General features: G+C 40.2%; 1 gene segment (V, D, J or C); it reads left to right on the top strand.

Annotated features, from left to right (window-relative positions):
• LOC306805791 (T cell receptor beta constant 2-like) overlaps positions 1-12,532 on the top strand; it is a 39,811-nt gene extending 27,279 nt beyond the window's left edge. Inside the window, exons 3-7 of the C gene segment in view lie at positions 5,611-5,663; positions 8,438-8,773; positions 9,149-9,166; positions 10,276-10,382; positions 11,951-12,532.
• Positions 12,533-18,180: the final 5,648 nt, after the last annotated feature.

Below are 18,180 nucleotides of genomic sequence, written 5' to 3'. Positions count from 1 at the left end.
GGGCTCACTCCCTACGTCTGTCCAGATCCCTGGGGATGCCATCCCTGCCCTCAAACACATCAGTGGCCACACAGCTTCGTGTCAGCTGGGAACCTGCTGAGGCTACCCCTGGTCCCAGTGTCATTGACACACTGATGAAAAAATGCTTTTGGTCCCAGTGCAGACCCTTGAGGGAAACTATTTGTTCCTGGTTACCACTTGAACATTGAACCATTGATGATAACTCTTTGGGAAACATCATCCTGCCAATTCCTGTATTTGTTTCTGTCCTTTGGTGGTTATTGTAATTGTTATTGTCATAATCATTATCATAATTATTTTTTAGTTCTTCTTATTTTTTTCCATTTTGTTTTCAATTAGACTGGTGTCAAGATTTCTAGAGAATAAATGAAGAACCCTTGTCATCACATCAGCAGGAGCACAACAAGTTCTCTACCCTTCCACAGCAAAGAATCTGTGCTTTTAAGAACTTCTGACTATACTTTTTTTATAATTGTCTGTTGCCATCTTGTTCTTCTGTTGTAAGGACTGCTGTGCTTTCCTTGTTCTTCCATATCAAAATGTTTCATATTTTATTGTAACACGTCTTTAAAACTTGCACCTTCTTAATGCTCAGAGGCTGAGAGCTCATCTCCTAATTTAGGAATAAAGTTTTTACTTCTTTTCTCCTGAAAAGACATGATTTGTTGTTTTCAAATTTGGTCTTCTGTAGTAATAATGTCCTACCACACAACTTTCAGTGATGAATAGTGCCATAAGCAACTCTCATTAAAGATCGTTCACTGACAATCCCTGTAGGAATAACTGATCTCTTATGGGAACAGTAGGGACTCATCCAGTACTTACACTGTGTACCAACAAGTGGAGCAGGGCTGCAGCTTTGGCAGCTTGTCCTCACCAGGGGCTGATTCTGAGCCAGAATAGATGCATAATTCAAAGGTGGCAGAGAAGGAAACAGCACTCCAGCCAGGTGAGAAGAGGCAGCATCTGGGGACAGGCCTGGGAGCTGGTTCTTCTTCCACTGTTCTTCCATGGGATTTTCTTGGTGATGACCCCAGATTCATTGTGGTAATGATGAAAAATGTGACAAATAGATTAAAAGTCACCTGGCACTCAATGCATTTATTTCAAAAGGATCTGATGACAAACTTGGGAGGAATCTGTCACATGTCTTTCAGTGTCATTAAAGGAAAAAGCTGTATCTTAGTGCTAGAGGAGAGATGGGTATAATACTGTAAAATGGAGTTATTTTTCCTACTCTGTGCATGTCACTCCTTTAATCTCCTCAAAACACTTCAGAACAGGAGAAATTATCCTGCTGAACCAAGAAATCTTTTTGGTCTTCTGAGTACAGAAATTACTCAATTAGTCTGTTGACTGCTTCCAAGAAAGCGGAGAACTCTTTACTGAATAATATTTTTTACAAGGTGTCTTACATTCGTAAGATGTGAACAACCTGGTCTAGGGAAAGACGTCCCCTTTCCTCTTTGGAGAAAAAACAAAAGGGACAGTTCTCAGCAAGTGAGAATCATGAGAAGCTATAAAGGGGTACATTTCAGGGGACGTGACAAAGATAGAGAGAGAAGGCTTTGGATTCTGATGATGGGCTCTTTTCCCAAGGTGCCTCATTATTCATGCTCTATGAAGTTAGAATAGACTGGAGCACAGCAGAATAGAATATTAAAAAATAATTCTAGCTCAGTCTGAAACACATTAGGATGAATATAATTTATTAGGACATTTATTGAAAATGGCTGCATTTATCAGGGCTGCCAGAAAAACCCCCAGATCAATCTTGTCCATACACAGAGAGACTTTCTGAGTGGTCATGACAGAACTTGGTTAAAATGAAGAGAGGACAAACTTGAGCATTGGCATTTTGGAGCAGACAAGTTACATAAGAAAAGAATTTGGAAAATTATAGACAATCTCCTTTAGACTCTGGAATAAGACGAATGTTCCCATACTGAATTCATGTCTTTCAGTCACTGGAAATTGAGACCAAGTACAACAATACAATCCTGTTTTTTTCCAAGCTCGCTGTGTCACGTATTTCTCATGCACACACACTCCCTCTATTACACAGGTGATTGTGCAAAGAGAGCACTTTGAAAGAGAGACAGATACATATCTGGACTCATATAGTATCTGCCTTTTTTTTTTTTTTTTTTTTTTTTTTCCTTTTGGATTGAAGTAGGTTTAAAGGAAAGGGTTTTTTCCATCAAAGTCTTTTTTAAGAGTGTTTTGGACAGAAGATATTTTGGATGGGCTGACCCTTAGGTCCAAGTAGATAAGCTGAATTCTGCTCTGCACACATTTGTTGTCACTCATTTTAGCCATACAGCAGATCACATTGAACAAAGTGATGTCTTCAGGGTGATGTTTATGCAAGTTCACTTTTCTACAATTACACTCCTATAATTTTCAAGTGAAGCAGCTAGTGAGAATGAAGGAGAAAATTTTAGACAAAAATAAGTGAAAATGCCAGGGAAATACTGCATAAAACAGTCAATGAAGTATGATTAAATTGTGCTGAAATTTTAAAGGAAAGAGTAAAAAGGAAAAATAGGAAGAGTACAAAATAACAAAAATAGAGACCAAGAAAAGCGAACCAAAAATTAAAACAGACACAACAGAGAGATAGGGTAAAAAGAGTACAAGGAAAAACACCAAGCCCCTAGTAAGCAAATTACTCCCTTGGCAAACCAGTTACTGTGGGCTTGAAATTTTTGACATCCTGAAGGCAGAAGAGAGAAAGAGTAGAAGAAAAGCAGCATGAGCACTGCCATGACACTACCAAGTGAAAAATTACTGCATTTTAGACCAACAAGTAAAAGGAAAAAAAAGGTACTACTTTTTTGAGCATAATAAAAAATCTTGAGATTATAAATCAAGGGACAATGGATACACTGAGAGGTAATTGGATACCACAAAGAAACAGCAATGGCAAAGGAAGGATGTGGTCTGTGGCTCTGTCATGGTTTAGCCCCAGCCAGGATCAAGTCCCACACAGCTGATTGCTCACTCCCTCCCCAGCAGCAGGACTGGAGAGAGAATCAGAGAAGCACAAATGAAAAACTTGTGGCTTGAGGTAAAGACAGTGTAAGAGGTAAAGCAAAACCTGTGCACACAAGCAAAGCATAACAAGGAATTCAACCACCACTTGCCATGGGAGGGCAGGTGTTCAGCCATTCCCAGGATAGCAGAGCCCCATCACACAGAACAGTGACTGGGGAGGACAAACACCATCACTCCAAATATCTCTCTCTCCCTTCTTCTTCCCCCTTCTCACCCCTTTCACATACTGAGCATGATGCCATAGGATATGGGATGTCCCTTGGATCAGCTGGAATCAGCTCTCCCTGCTGTCCCTCCTCCCAAGCTCCCGTGCACCACCAGCCTCCCTGCCAGCCTGGTGGTAGAAGCAGGAAAGCCCTTGCATGCTGGGTAAGCACTTCAGCAATAGCAAAAACATTTGTATCCTGTCAACAGTATTTCTATCTTGCCACACTCGTCTCTGTGCAGGAAATTGGCTCTACTGCAGTCCAAACCAGCACAGGTGCTCATGGCAATTCATCCTGTTTGAAAAATCGAGGGGTGGAGTCGTGTGGGATTGTTTTTGTACCAGGTTATATCATCGTGGCTCAACAGCGGGGGGGGGCCACGATGATACATTCTCCAGGAAGCCTTTACAAAAACCCATAGGTTCATGAGCCATGTGGCAGAGTGTTAAAGCATCTGCAGAGAATCCTCCAGCAGAGCAAGTGTGCTCTGCCTTGGTTTCTTTTAGCAGTCCTTGTATGCTGGGACTTACTTTTAGCATCTGAGAACTGAGCCTGGCCTCTGTGAGAAGCAAGCTTGGAAATTCTGAGATATTGAAATTAAATTTTATTATTTTTTCCTGAAACACCAATGTTTGCAATAAGTGACAAAATGGTTCTTTCTTAATATGATAGAAGTACTAGAGAAAGAATTCTGGCATGTAGCAGGTATCTCTCAGATGCACTATATGAAATGTGTTGGAGTTCTCTCTTCAAAAAAAATCTTCCAATACCTGCTGACTGCCTCATGCCTGTGAGAACAAAATTGCCTGTAATCCTTCTCCCCAGTCTCACTGCAGCTCTCCCTAATGGCTGTGAAGGGTTTGTCTGGGACCAGTCAACAGATTCTTCTGGGCTCTCCTTATGTGGATTATTTTAACCCATCAGAAAGTTGAACAGAATCCTGAATGACTATTGAAGACAGCTAGCCTGGCATGAAAAGGAGAATTCTGGGGTTGTTTTAGTTCCCTGCCAAAGCTGAACCACTCAGAGAATGAGTGGTGGTTGGGATTCCACAAACAGTAATGGTTTCTAAAGCTTGTGCTTTTAGTAAGCCAGCTGCAGTGCATCCCTTCTCTTAGCTTATGATGCATCACTTTGTCACTGTGAACAGTGCTGATATGCTCTTCGGCATTGGAACAAAACTTACAGTAATGGGTAAGAAATTTGTTTTTCCTCTTTTAATTCACTTCACATCCCAAGTCTTCTCTTTTGACAGTTTCATAATTACTCTCCCTTACATTATTTAACTGATGTTTTTCTGGTGTGCTAGTAACCCTGTCTACTTCAGAGAATAGACTAAGTTTAGTAGTCTAGGTAGGGACACACCTTCCATTTTGAAGAATTGGATGAATGCATTTTCAGTAAAGAAAAAGCTGTTCCTAGAAAGAATTTGGATAAGGAATGAATTAAGAAATGTGTGCATGACATAAAAAATGTTGTCTTAATGAACCAACACATGCAAAAATTCCCCAAAAGTATAGCTAGTCTCTATAATGCTGATTCTGCTGGGGCAACAGATGATTATGGAGAACTCGGTGGAAAGAAACCAAAAAGTCTGCCTATCTGTCTGGAATGAACAGACTTACACTTTGAAGGAGTCTAGAAAACAAAATCAAGATGACACAAGAATAAATTACCTGGATCTTCTCCGGGTGAATTAGAGAATATGTTATCTCTGATAACCGGGAAAAAACAAGTGTGCCAGCATTTTTAATTTAGGAAAAAGAAGGCATAAATGAATACTCAACTATATAAAAAGCAGTACTAAAATCTCTCTGCAGCTTTTTAAGACCTTATTGTTATAGAAAGTAGCTCTCCACAGCACAGCCAGTTTCTTTCCACTGGACAGGCTCACCTTAATGATACAAAGATCATTAAGGACAGCAGTCTTACTATTTCAGAATAGGTGTTAAACAGCCACTTAAAACCAAAAAAATTAAATATTAATAATTTCAAACAGAATGAGATCTCAAGGAATGTCTACATATGGGAAATAATTTCTAATACGACACCTAGATAGATAAATAAATATCCTCTAAAGACATGGTGAAAGTTCCAACAACTGATTGAGCCTGAAATAAAGGGCTCTGGAGAGGGTATTTCTGATGTTGATCTCAGCTGTTTGGATTTGGTGATGTTCCCTTAAAGACCTGTTTTCTAGGAGAACTGAGATAAATGAACTCCATGTTTTTTCTTTTGCTGGTACCACATGAAGGGAGGGCTAGTCCACAGGCTTGGCTCAGAGGTCTGGCTGTAGAGGAGAGGTTTTTCTGCAGCTGTAAAACAGTGTGAACAATAACAGACTGAACTTTGGCAGCGGGACAAAACTTACAGTCATAGGTAAGTAAGAAGTCAGAACTCTGTGATCTATGTGAGACTGGTTTATGGGACAAGAAAATTCTTAATTAAAAGCTTAATGATGATAATTCTTCATGCAGCCATGAGAACAGGATTAATGCTTTGTTGGTTGCTTATTAAAATGAGATGTGCCATTATGGAAGTGTAGGATTTACAGGCACAAATGTTGAGGTCCCTATGTCTGCAGCCTTTGTCTGTCATTTCTGGGAACTTCATGGAGGGAGAAGGGAAAAAATAAGTTTATTTTCATCCATTCTCCAAGAAAATATTGTAGAGGTTGGGAAAGAAAAATGCTTCTCTGGTCTGCAGGTTTTTGCAGTTTGTCTTTATAGTAATCCAAAGCAGTATTCTGGAGGTACAGTCTGGATTCTCCTGTGTGCTGAATCACGGAAAAAGAGTAATCTTGCTTGCCTCTCCATCGATGGCTGGAAGGCTGTCTAAAGTTGCTTTGGAATGCTGGCTTCTTCTAACAGTCCTTCTCCCAGCTTCTACTGCTCAGCTAGGACTGTATTATTTTTCTGTCAGCATATGTTTTTCCTCTGTTCTTCTTACTTCCCATTTTCTTTCTCAGTTTTCTACCATCACAGAAAAGGATTTAATATCATTTATATCAGGGCATGTTGGAATCACAGGGCAAAGTAATTTTTTCCATCTGCTGTGCCCCATCTGATAGGAAACTGTAGAAATATTCACTGGTGCCTGCTCCTTTAAACAGAAGTATTTTAAGGATCTGTGTGGCTGGCAGGAAGAGCACAATGACTTTGGGGGTTACAGCCTGACTTTGTACAGCTGTGCAAACCAGCAGCTTAACTTCGGAGTCGGCACTGTGCTCACAGTTATAGGTAAGGAGCTGCTCCTAACCCAAATGCTCACTGGAAAATTTCCCTTGCTTAATGATTTGTATCATTATATATACAGAAGATTTAAAACTGAGAGTAGGAGTGAAATATAACAGAAACTGACCTTGCCATGATGGGAATGGAGGAACTGTGGTACCTTTTCTTTCCAATGGGTGAAGCCTATGTGACAGGGAATGCATGAGTTTATGCATGGAAGTGATCAAACTTTGTGTCAGTGCCTGCCATGGGCAGTGTGGAAGACCAGAACACAATGGGCAGCTGATTAGACTTTTTTCCTAGTTCTTGCTTTTACCAATCCCTATATTCCTTTTCAAGCATGTTATTTCTCTGGTTTTCTCTAATTCTCCAGTAGTTTCAGTTGTTCTATCATTCTTTCTTTCTATCTCTATTTTTCACCTACCTTCCTCTTTTTTGTTCTTTCTTTCATCCTTTTCTCTATTAAATCTCTCCCTTTTGTTTTAACTTCCTATCTGTTTCCACCTCTTCACTCATTAGCTGTTGAGGCAATCAGCGAAAAATTTGTCAGAGATACTTCTAGGGTAGGAAAAAAATCATAAGGCCAAGTGCTAGAAGGGAAAAGTAGAAGTAATCAACCTCTCTTCATACCCACTGAAAGGAAAGCAGAGCAGTGCTAAATCCTCCAGGGAGTTCTCTCTATGTAATACTCAGGTCATCTGAAGTCTGTACAAGCTCATACAGAAGCAGCCCCGGGATCTTTGCAGAGCAAGCACTGGTGGACACAGTTAAGGCAGCAACTGAATGCAAACTTGAGTGCTGAGGAGACAAGACCCCTGCAAGATATTAATTTCTGCTAATTCTGCTACCTCTCTTCCTCTGCAAAAGAGAGAGTCATCAGGAAGAACATCTACAATCCATAGTGCCTTCATACAATAAAACCAACCCAGAGTAATAATTTCCTCTTTGGCTCCATAGTTTCCTCAGCATTTCTTCTCCCAGCAGCACTCTACAGAGCTCAGGGGTTTCTCATGAGAGATGAGTAAAAAAGGCACTCTAATATAGTATATGGAAAAGCCCCTGGCTTTTAGGGTCATTTCCTGTCTTCTGAGTAACTTCTCATGGCTGTCTTGTAAATCCTTTTGACTGAAGTCTGTTCTCATTAGTCTTACAAGTAGGTATTAAACACATTAGGACAGGGAACAATTTTTAATTTGTGCAAGTATGGAATCCTGCATTATTTTGGGAAGGCGTGTAGCCTAGGATCGGAGCTTTTAATAACCTAAAAATTAAATTTCATAAAGACATGTTTAATGTAACTAATGTTATTAAAAATGGATGGCAAAAGGCAAAAGCTGTCCCTGGCAGATTCATGTTACCTACCTCAAGTGTTTTTCACTACAGACAGTGAGAAGGATCAGCTCCTTCCTTCCTTCCTTCTTGGTCAACTCTGAGATGGGGGGCCAAGTAGTATATCCCATGACAGTGTAATTCTGAACACTGCAATGACCAACATTGTCTCAACTCCATCTCCAGGAATGTAAATCAGTTTGTTGAAGATGTTTGTGCTGTATAAGAGACTCCCTTATCTATTAATACAAGATGACAAAGACAAGCCTTACAGCAGAACTGGGGACTTTTCTGCCCACCTCTGTGCTCAGATTCTTCGTAACTTTCTGTGTTTCTGGCAGAAGAAATATAAGAAATTCATGTGTTTATGCATTTCTGTGGCCAGACCATTTATGTTTCTGTGCAAAGAGTGAAAACCAATCCTTCCACTTTCCTAGTGTGCCATATCCAATAGACATTAATTGTCCAAGAGACAGCTGTTAAAAAGCTATGTTTTTTAGGAGTAACACAGCACAAACTCAGGACCATTTTCAGAGGTTCCTGACTGAACAGAGGGATGGAGGCTCTGGAGCATGTCGCTTTGTGTTTCAGGGAAGAATGATGAAATCATACCTCCAGCTGTGGCCATCTTTTCCCCATCAAAGCAGGAGATCCAGCAGAAGAGCAAGGCCACGCTGGTGTGCCTGGCCTCTGGCTTCTACCCTGACCACCTGACTCTGGTCTGGAAGGTGAATGGTGTGAAAAGGACCGAAGGGGTGGGGACAGATGAGTCCTCCACACAGAATGGGAGCACCTACTCACTGACCAGCCGACTGAGGATGCCAGCCTGGGAATGGTTCAACCCTTTGAATCGCTTTGAGTGTGTTGCCAACTTTTTCCAGAACGGAACAACGCAATCCGTGAACAAATTTCTCCAGGGTGATGCTGGTGAGTGAAACACATCTCTCACCATGCTGTGTAAGACAGAAATCACAAATCAAAAGGGCATGTGCTATGATAGGAACCACATCTACATATGGCTTCCATTCAGGGTGTCCTTGTGGCACATATACCTAAATATGTAGGTTTTAGCATAAGTCTCTTCTCGTTCCTGGGCCTTTGTACCTACATTTCCATTGTACATCTAGAATTTCTCCAGGCTTTCCACTGCAAAATCTCTGTAGTAGAGTAAATTGTATAGTCTCATAAAACACCTAGCATGGTAAAATGAATGCGGCAGTGTTCTCTAAACAAAACCTCTACAATGGATATTCTATTTGCTTTGAAGAGAAACATGACTTTCAGTTCACTTTTGTCTTTCAGGTTGCGCACTCACTGAAGGTATGTGTGGCTTCTCACGTAAAGAGAATGTTGCCTCTTCTCTCAGGCAATTACCCGTGTGTATTTTAATTCCAGCTTTACTGACACTAAGTACAACGTGTGGGAGACATCTGCTGCATGAATAGCTTCTACTTTCTCATCTAAGTGATTTGTAGGTGACATTAAAAAAACAAAAAAAGAAATCTTTTTGGTAGGTTGTTTGTGCATATTGTATGCTGCTCTGCTTTGGTGTTTAGCTCTCCTCTATGACTCCATTTGGAAAATAGAAGAACCACAGTACCTTTCTGTGGTTGTAATTTACTCTTTATTGTCTCCTCCAGTCTAAGAAAATGACTTCCATTGGGAATATTCTTGCTCAGCCAAGAAACAAATAATCCATACTTATCCAAGTTATTCTGACCTCAAGATTTAGGATGTGTTATTCTGAATATTTCTTAGTATCAAAGTCAGAACACTTCTCATGACAAGTTACATTCCCCTCCCCAGGGCTGTCATGTATGGAGGATATCTGTATTACAAATTAAATTCCTTTTCTCTTTGTATACGTATTTGCACACTCCTGTTTTTCAACAACTACTTTAATGCTTCAGGACTCTTAAGTCTGAACCAAGACAGAGCTGGTATCCCAGTACTATGGCAACCCCTTGAGAGTGAAAAATCTGCAAGAACAAAACTTCTAGAAGTCATGTTATTCTGGGCTTTGTAAAACTTTCCTGATACATCAGCAGCACTCACAAGGCCACTGACAACAATGAGACAAAATAAAAAATTCATTTCCTCTGATTCATCGTATTTTGTGCTCTTAACAGGCAATTCAGATGTACACCCCAGTTCATCAGTAGGTGTGGCAACTCAGTACTCTCCTAGCATAATGCCAATCTCTGTCATTCCTAGATTTTTTTGGGTTTTGACTTCCCATGAGTTCTGTCCCATCCCCTGCATTCTTGTGTCAACAGAGCTGCTCGTTTGGCTCCAGTTCCTCTTTGTCACTTAGCTAAAGATTTCAAGAGTTCTCATTTGATGAAAGCTCCACTAGAACCAGCATCTCTTGATGATGATGATGATGATGATGATGATAACTGAACACAGAAATGGTGTTTGACTTGCAGAGTCGTACTTGCGGTATGGGAATTCTCTGAAGCTCACTTACCTCATCCTGTGTGGCAAAGCCTTGGTCTACGCAGTTTTGGTGAGTGGTCTGGTGTGGACAGCCAAGGTAAGTCAGAGTGCCCTGGCAGGCTGGGCTTACTCACTACTCAAGGATCAGTGGGTGCAGGCTAAACCTGTTCTCAGAGATGTGGCTGTTCTGCAGCAGCTCTGCCAGGCTGTGCATAGTCCAGCTTAAAAAGCCACAAGTCATGGGTGTTTATTACTGTTTTTCTAGAACTCCAATAACATCAATGCCGTTAAGCTGAGAAATTCCTTCTCACAATCCTCTATCAACACATGAAAAAGATGAGAATTAAGGACAAGTTTCCTGGAAAGTAAATAAAGGAACTATCAGCTATATCATGCATTTGTGTAACCACTGTAAAGAGACTTACGTCTGGAGTTTAAATAATAAACAGGATTTTTGAGGTGATACAGGGGATAAATCTGATGAAACATATTCAAAAGTTTACAAAGAGCAGTGGGATCAATCTGAAAAAAATGGGCTAAATTGGACTAACAACCAGGAAATGCTTTTGATTAGTAAATTTTTCCTATGGCTGAAAGATACACGCAGTGAGAGCAGCAGAAACCTCAGCACTTGTCCCTTTAAAAGCAGAACGGGGAGATGCATTTGAAAAGTGACCTGGTAGAGTTGAGGGCAAGGGTGAAGACAATCTCAATTCTATTTTTTCGTTCTTTTGCAAGGATATACTGGAGGGGTAGATTTATCCTTTTCGGGATTATAATCATGGAATCGCTGAATTGTTTAGGTTAGAAAGAACATTTAAAGATAATCTGGATGCATCCCCCCACTGAAATGGGCAGGGACATCTCTCACTAGACCAGGTTGCTCAAAGCTCCCTGGAACTTGGCCTTAAACACTTCCAGGGGTGGAACATCCACAGCCTCCCTGGGAAACCGGTTCCACTGTCTCAATGGCCTCACCAGAACAAATTCCTTGCTTTAATCTGAAGCTACCCTGTATCAGTTTAAAACCAGTGCCCCTTGTCCTGTCACTGCAGGCTTTGGTAAGACATCTCAGTTTTCCTTAGAATTTCCCCCCCTGCCATGTATTGGAAGGCCTCGGGCATGCCTCTCCAGAGGCTTCTCTTCTCCTGTGTGAGGATGGGCTGCTCTCTGAGCCTGTCTGCATACCCTGAAGCCCTGTGTTTGTGGGTCTCCTCCTGGTGTGCTCTCACTCCCATGAGTGTCCTGTGCTGGCATCCAGAGCTCTCATCCCATCCACAGCTCTGTGGGTGGGATTGGAGGGGCTCACACGGGCTCACTCCCTACGTCTGTCCAGATCCCTGGGGATGCCATCCCTGCCCTCAAACACATCAGTGGCCACACAGCTTCGTGTCAGCTGGGAACCTGCTGAGGCTACCCCTGGTCCCAGTGTCATTGACACACTGATGAAAAAATGCTTTTGGTCCCAGTGCAGACCCTTGAGGGAAACTATTTGTTCCTGGTTACCACTTGAACATTGAACCATTGATGATAACTCTTTGGGAAACATCATCCTGCCAATTCCTGTATTTGTTTCTGTCCTTTGGTGGTTATTGTTATTGTCATTATCATTATCATAATTATTTTTTAGTTCTTCTTATTTTTTTCCATTTTGTTTTCAATTAGACTGGTGTCAAGATTTCTAGAGAATAAATGAAGAACCCTTGTCATCACATCAGCAGGAGCACAACAAGTTCTCTACCCTTCCACAGCAAAGAATCTGTGCTTTTAAGAACTTCTGACTATACTTTTTTTATAATTGTCTGTTGCCATCCTGTTCTTCTGTTGTAAGGACTGCTGTGCTTTCCTTGTTCTTCCATATCAAAATGTTTCATATTTTATTGTAACACGTCTTTAAAACTTGCACCTTCTTAATGCTCAGAGGCTGAGAGCTCATCTCCTAATTTAGGAATAAAGTTTTTACTTCTTTTCTCCTGAAAAGACATGATTTGTTGTTTTCAAATTTGGTCTTCTGTAGTAATAATGTCCTACCACACAACTTTCAGTGATGAATAGTTCCATAAGCAACTCTCATTAAAGATCATTCACTGACAATCCCTGTAGGAATAACTGATCTCTTATGGGAACAGTAGGGACTCATCCAGTACTTACACTGTGTACCAACAAGTGGAGCAGGGCTGCAGCTTTGGCAGCTTGTCCTCACCAGGGGCTGATTCTGAGCCAGAATAGATGCATAATTCAAAGGTGGCAGAGAAGGAAACAGCACTCCAGCCAGATGAGAAGAGGCAGCATCTGGGGACAGGCCTGGGAGCTGGTTCTTCTTCCACTGTTCTTCCATGGGATTTTCTTGGTGATGACCCCAGATTCATTGTGGTAGTGATGAAAAATGTGACAAATACATTAAAAGTCACCTGGCACTCAATGCATTTATTTCAAAAGGATCTGATAACAAACTTGGGAGGAATCTGTCACATGTCTTTTAATGTCATTAAAGGAAAAAGCTATATCTTAGTGCTAGAGGAGAGATGGGTATAATACTGTAAAATGGAGTTATTTTTCCTACTCTGTGCATGTCACTCCTTTAATCTCCTCAAAACACTTCAGAACATGAGACAGTGTTGTGTTCAGGGCGATATTTATATAAGTCCCCTTCTCTAAAATTGCACTGTGTCTCTTATAATTTTCAATAGAACCAGCTATTGAGAATGAAGGGGAGGGGAGGTTTTTAGACTAAGAAGAAGGAAAGAATTCCAGGTCCAGTAGACAATGTATGATAAAATTGTGACCTTTCAAAGGAAAGAGTGAAAAGCAAAATTAGGAAGAAAAAGAGAACAAGAAAATAAAAAACATGAAAAGCAAACTAAGAATGAAAATAAAGACACAATTTAGAGAAGTAAAGATAAGGAATGAAAATAAAGACACAATTTAGAGAAGTAAAGATAAGGAATAGGGAAGAAAGGATACAATTGAGAGATAGGAAAGATAATCTAATCTGTGGAGGAGGGGCAAAGGGAACCAGGGTGTGTTTCTGTAAAACTGTGTTTGTTTTGGCCTTTTCTGTGTACCATGAACTATAAACCCAAGGGGTTAGTAAATGTGGAAAGTTTCTCTGGAGATCTTTCATCCACTTTGCATCTCATTGTTGCCTCGCACCACAAGTTAAACCATTGGTAGTTCAGTGGAAGCTCACACAGGATTAAATGAAGAATGGAGTCATACCTTTTATGTGTCAATGTTTCTTGCATAGATGTAGGAAAAACACAGACCAAAGTAGGGGAGCACTTTTGCAGCTGAGAATGAACTAGCCAGGCAGGAGTAGGTGACTTGGAGTGGAGGCCCTAAAGGGAGTTTCCGTCTAACATAGACAAGATAACTTGAGAGCAGGTGATGTGCCAAAATGTGCTGGAAGATATCTCTTTAAGGGAACAGCAGTTAAATTTTAGCAAAACAGGATGTGGTTTGACATTTACTCAACAAACCATTTTGATAACACCTCAGCCTCCTACCACAACAACACCCCAATCTTCTCAGGACAAGGCACAGGATGTGGCTTTCTGTTCACCATCTTACAGTTGGGCAGAAAAAGTGACACATAAACGGTTTCATAAAAGCTGTTGGGTTTTTTGTCTCAAGTTATCACACAATCTTCTTGTTACTCAAGTCTGCAGGTGGGTCCTACATATGCAGCTGCTGTTCCTGTTGTGCAACATACAAAAAAAAAAAGAAAAGATTTGTGGTTTTGAGGGAGTTGCTGACCTGCTTTTACAAATTTAAAAAAACCCTAATACTTTTTCAAGTCATCTCAAATCAGCAAAGCAAGATAATAAAAATCATAGTTTTGTAGAAAAGTTGATGGGAGGGACTTCTGGAGGTGTTTCTATACAAATTCCTGTTTGAAACAGGGCTAACTCCAATGCTCCAACTTCTGTTGCTCAGAGCTTTGTCCAAGCGATTTCTGAATATCTTTAAGGACAGAGATTTGACAAGATCTCCAAGAAACATGTTCCAATTGCAGAAGCATCATCAAGAGAAAGTACTTTTTGTTATGTCTAATCAAAGTTTATCTTGATGTAGCTTGTTCCAACTTGATTTCACTGTGCCCCTCTAAGACTGCAGCTCTGGTTAGGCATTTGGACTCATGCAATTTTTAATGTTTTAGCCTTCTTCCCTCCATGATGAACAAAATCAATTCCTTCAACCTCTCTTATGTTTCTGCTCCAGTCCCTTCATCATCTTTGTGACCGACCCTTTGCTGCACTCTACAGTTTTTGGTATCTCTGTTGTCCTGGGGCTGGGGCAAGACAGAAATGTGTGTGGACTAGAGAGGTTGTATTCCAGATGTGCTTCAACATGCTAACTGCACTCTTGCTAATGCAACCAAAAATGCAACTAGCTTTCACTGCTGAAAGAGCTTGTTGCATATTCATGTTGAATTACTTTTCTGCAGAGTTGTTTTTCTAGACAGTCAGCTGATATTTAAAGGATTCACATAAGAGTTCTTTCACCTTTTCTCCAGGAATGTGCCTGTAGTTCAGTTTTTCCCATCTCAATGAAGGAACACTGCACAATAATCACAAATTTAAAATTTCCTTTGAAGATTAACATGGTTATTCTGCATCTGTGGTGATACTCCTTCGCCCTACAACATTTACAATGTAATCTGACATGGTTCAGACTGGGCTAAGAATAATATCACAGTGTGGATGCTATGTCTAATTATGGAATGTTCCAATTCTACATTCTTTATTCAAACCTTTCCAAAACTGGAAACACATTATAATTTTTATTCTTTATTTCAGAACTAGCAAATTATGCAGTTGACTTTTATACAAAGTAAGAACATTGCTTAGTACTTTTTTGGTTGAGAACAATTTAAAACAATTATCATCATGAAAGGCTTACACCAAAGAGTATCTCAGGCTATGACTACTCCCACTGCATCTATTACACTGTCTGGGAGAATGGTGGTGATGGAAAGACACTGGTAAGTCATTTTGTGTGACATGAAAGAGTCTTCATGCCAAACCAGAAATATCCTGTCAGGCAGAGGCTGTGCAGTATATAAATTTACATTCACATCCTGTTTGTCTATTCCTCTATATTTTTGTCTTCAAAATATGGATGCTCTCTAAAGCAATGCTCATATCACGACTTAGCTCAGATCTACAAGACCTTGAGAAACATTGCAACATTGCCTTGGATAAACAAAAGCCCTCAGAACTCAGCCACAGAGAGAAAGAATCAACCAGATTAATTCTGAACACTGCTGCTTATTGAGTTGTGAGAGAGACAGAAAAAGTGGTAGATGTGACACACATAGTAGTATGGGATTCATTATGCAGCCAGGAATAAACTCCATAGTCAGAACAATTTCTGAACAAATGAAAATCTACATGTTCTTTTTTCTTGAATGCGAATTCATTCCAAGTTGCATACTACTTTGTCTACCTGTCTTTCCATTTTATATCCTCCATATACATACAGCTTCTCAGGATTTTGTCTATGCACTTGCAGGCCATGGTAATTACTCCCCTTCTGTCATTTTAATCCAGTCTGCTGCATATTAGCTCTGTTTAGATTCTATTCCTGCATAATCTTTTGGTTTTGTTTTTGGTTAACCATCTTTACTGATTGTTCTGATGAGATGGAGGGTAAATGGCTGACCAGGAAAGAGTAGTTCAGCAATTAACTTGCACTTCAAATGACTATTTTGCCTAGGTCTTATTTCAACCCAATTTGGTTCCACCTTCTCAGTAACATCTGGTTTGTCAGTAGGTGATTGCCCTATACACCCTTTTCCTGTGCTGAGAGCAGCTCCCTCTGGAGGGAACATGCTGAAAGGGGAGAGGTTTATGTAAAGAAAGCAAGTGACTTTGAAGTGTTGTGTCCAAACTACTGGCACAGAAATAGGTGGCTGAGTGGTTCAACTTCACAGACAAAATATCCAAATAGAATTCTGCAATGTTTGGCCGGTTAACCTGGAATCCAGCTGGAATGTCACCCACTTGCTTTTGATTTACACCAAAGGAATAATAAATCAATTGCATTGCCTTCCCCTGCTGCTGCAGATACCAGTACATAGAATTGTGATTATCATTTTGACTGCATTTCAGAGTAACATTCTCATCTTCTCTCACCACAAGACTTGAGGTTTGGGTGATTTCAGCTCCTGTAAAACATAAAATGAAAATTCAGTAAAGCAAGTAAGCCACATTCTCCTAGCACCAGAGCAGATATTATGGCTCCACTGATTCCTCACTTGTTCTGAAGAAGAACATTGCCACACACAGAGCTGTCCACATCCTCATTTCTGCCTCGGGAGTCAGTGAACCTGCCCTATACAGGACTTACATAGATCTGTTTCACCTGCTTCCCCACAACCAATTGCAGATATCTCTGTAACAGCTACATCTACGCTGAAAAACAAGCCCCTTCCTGCAAGACTTCAAGCAAACACTTTGTTTGAAGTGTGTGTGTTGAAAACATTCAGAAAATTTCGAACTGACTCATCTGGAAGCTTTTCATACTCTACCGAGACAGTTGTGGTTTTATTTATCCTTGCATGTTTTTTTTACCTTTTGATATTTTGTTTCCAGAATAAACCAGAACATGTTTAGTGCAACCAAATAATGTGGTTGCATTTTGTATTGGTAACTGGTGGATTTTTCTGTCAGGAAAAATACAATACCTATGCTCAGACTTTAATTTTTTTTTCTTCCTTCTCCACCTGCTAGGACAAGCCTGCATGATAATATTTTGGGAAGAGCTTTATATGGGAGCCTGTTGCAGCCTTAGAACAGCAAAAATGAAGGAAAATTGGGTTGTTCCTGAAGCAAATATCTAACAACTTCTTGGCCAGCAATACCTGTACTAATTATAACTTTATCTTGCAAGATCCAGAGTGATGCCACTGATTCTGACACAATCTTTTAACTTGTATTAAGAAGACTTATTGCTGTCCCACCATGGCATTTTGGAAGTACAATGGGAACCATCACAGTACTCATAATTTGCCATTTATAGTTTTGAAGTGTGGCCCCAGAGGCCAATGCTAATATCAAGCAACACAAGATCTGTATTACTGAAAATATTCTTTCTTATTTAAGTGAAAGGGTACCATCTGGTGGAGTGAGGGGGTGTTTACAGTGATCCTTAGAAGATTATTTTTCACAGATCTTTATTTTTGCATTGGCAGATATTCATGGAAAAGGGACTGGAACTAATGTACCAGAGATACAGATGTCTGTCATTAAATGCTGCATTGAAAGTTTGACTCACAAGTACACAGGTTCTTTATCTGGACAAGAAAAAACTCAGAAATGATATTGAGAATGGGATTTCAAAAACATAATGCAGATGAGGAGGGGAACTAGTGTGTGTAGTAGCTGATGAAGTTCCTAACTAGATATGCTGAAAAAATTGTCCTAAGATCCAGCTAAATGGTCTGGAAAGAGAAACCTCTTTTCACCCAGAACAGTTTAACTCTGGGTTTTACATGGTACAGGGGGCAGAGGAGAGGTCTACAGCAATGTAATAGGAAAAGCCTTTTAAAACAATATCAAATCCCGTGTTGTTGTTTTGAGACAGGATCTGAATCCAGACAAACCAGCTCTCAGTGCACTGTGCTGTAGGATATCTATCACAAAGAGATTAATGACTAATGTTTTTCTACTGCATAACAAAATACAAATTTATAGCTTAGATTTCAGATTCTATGTTCGATCAATAAATATTTAAGTTTTAATACAAAGTGAAAATTTCAGGAGGAAAATCTGACTCACAACCTGCTGTTTGTTGCACACCAGTGGCTAAGTGCAAGTGTTCAAGTGTGGGCAGTAGAAGTGAGACACTCACCACCTAATCATGGCAGTGAGATTGTTGGGAGATTGGTCCTC

This window comes from Erithacus rubecula (assembly GCF_903797595.1).
Source record: "Erithacus rubecula genome assembly, chromosome: 1".
NCBI lineage: Eukaryota > Metazoa > Chordata > Aves > Passeriformes > Muscicapidae > Erithacus > Erithacus rubecula.
Note: the sequence above shows the minus strand (reverse complement) of the source record. Positions and strands in the feature narration are given on the sequence as shown.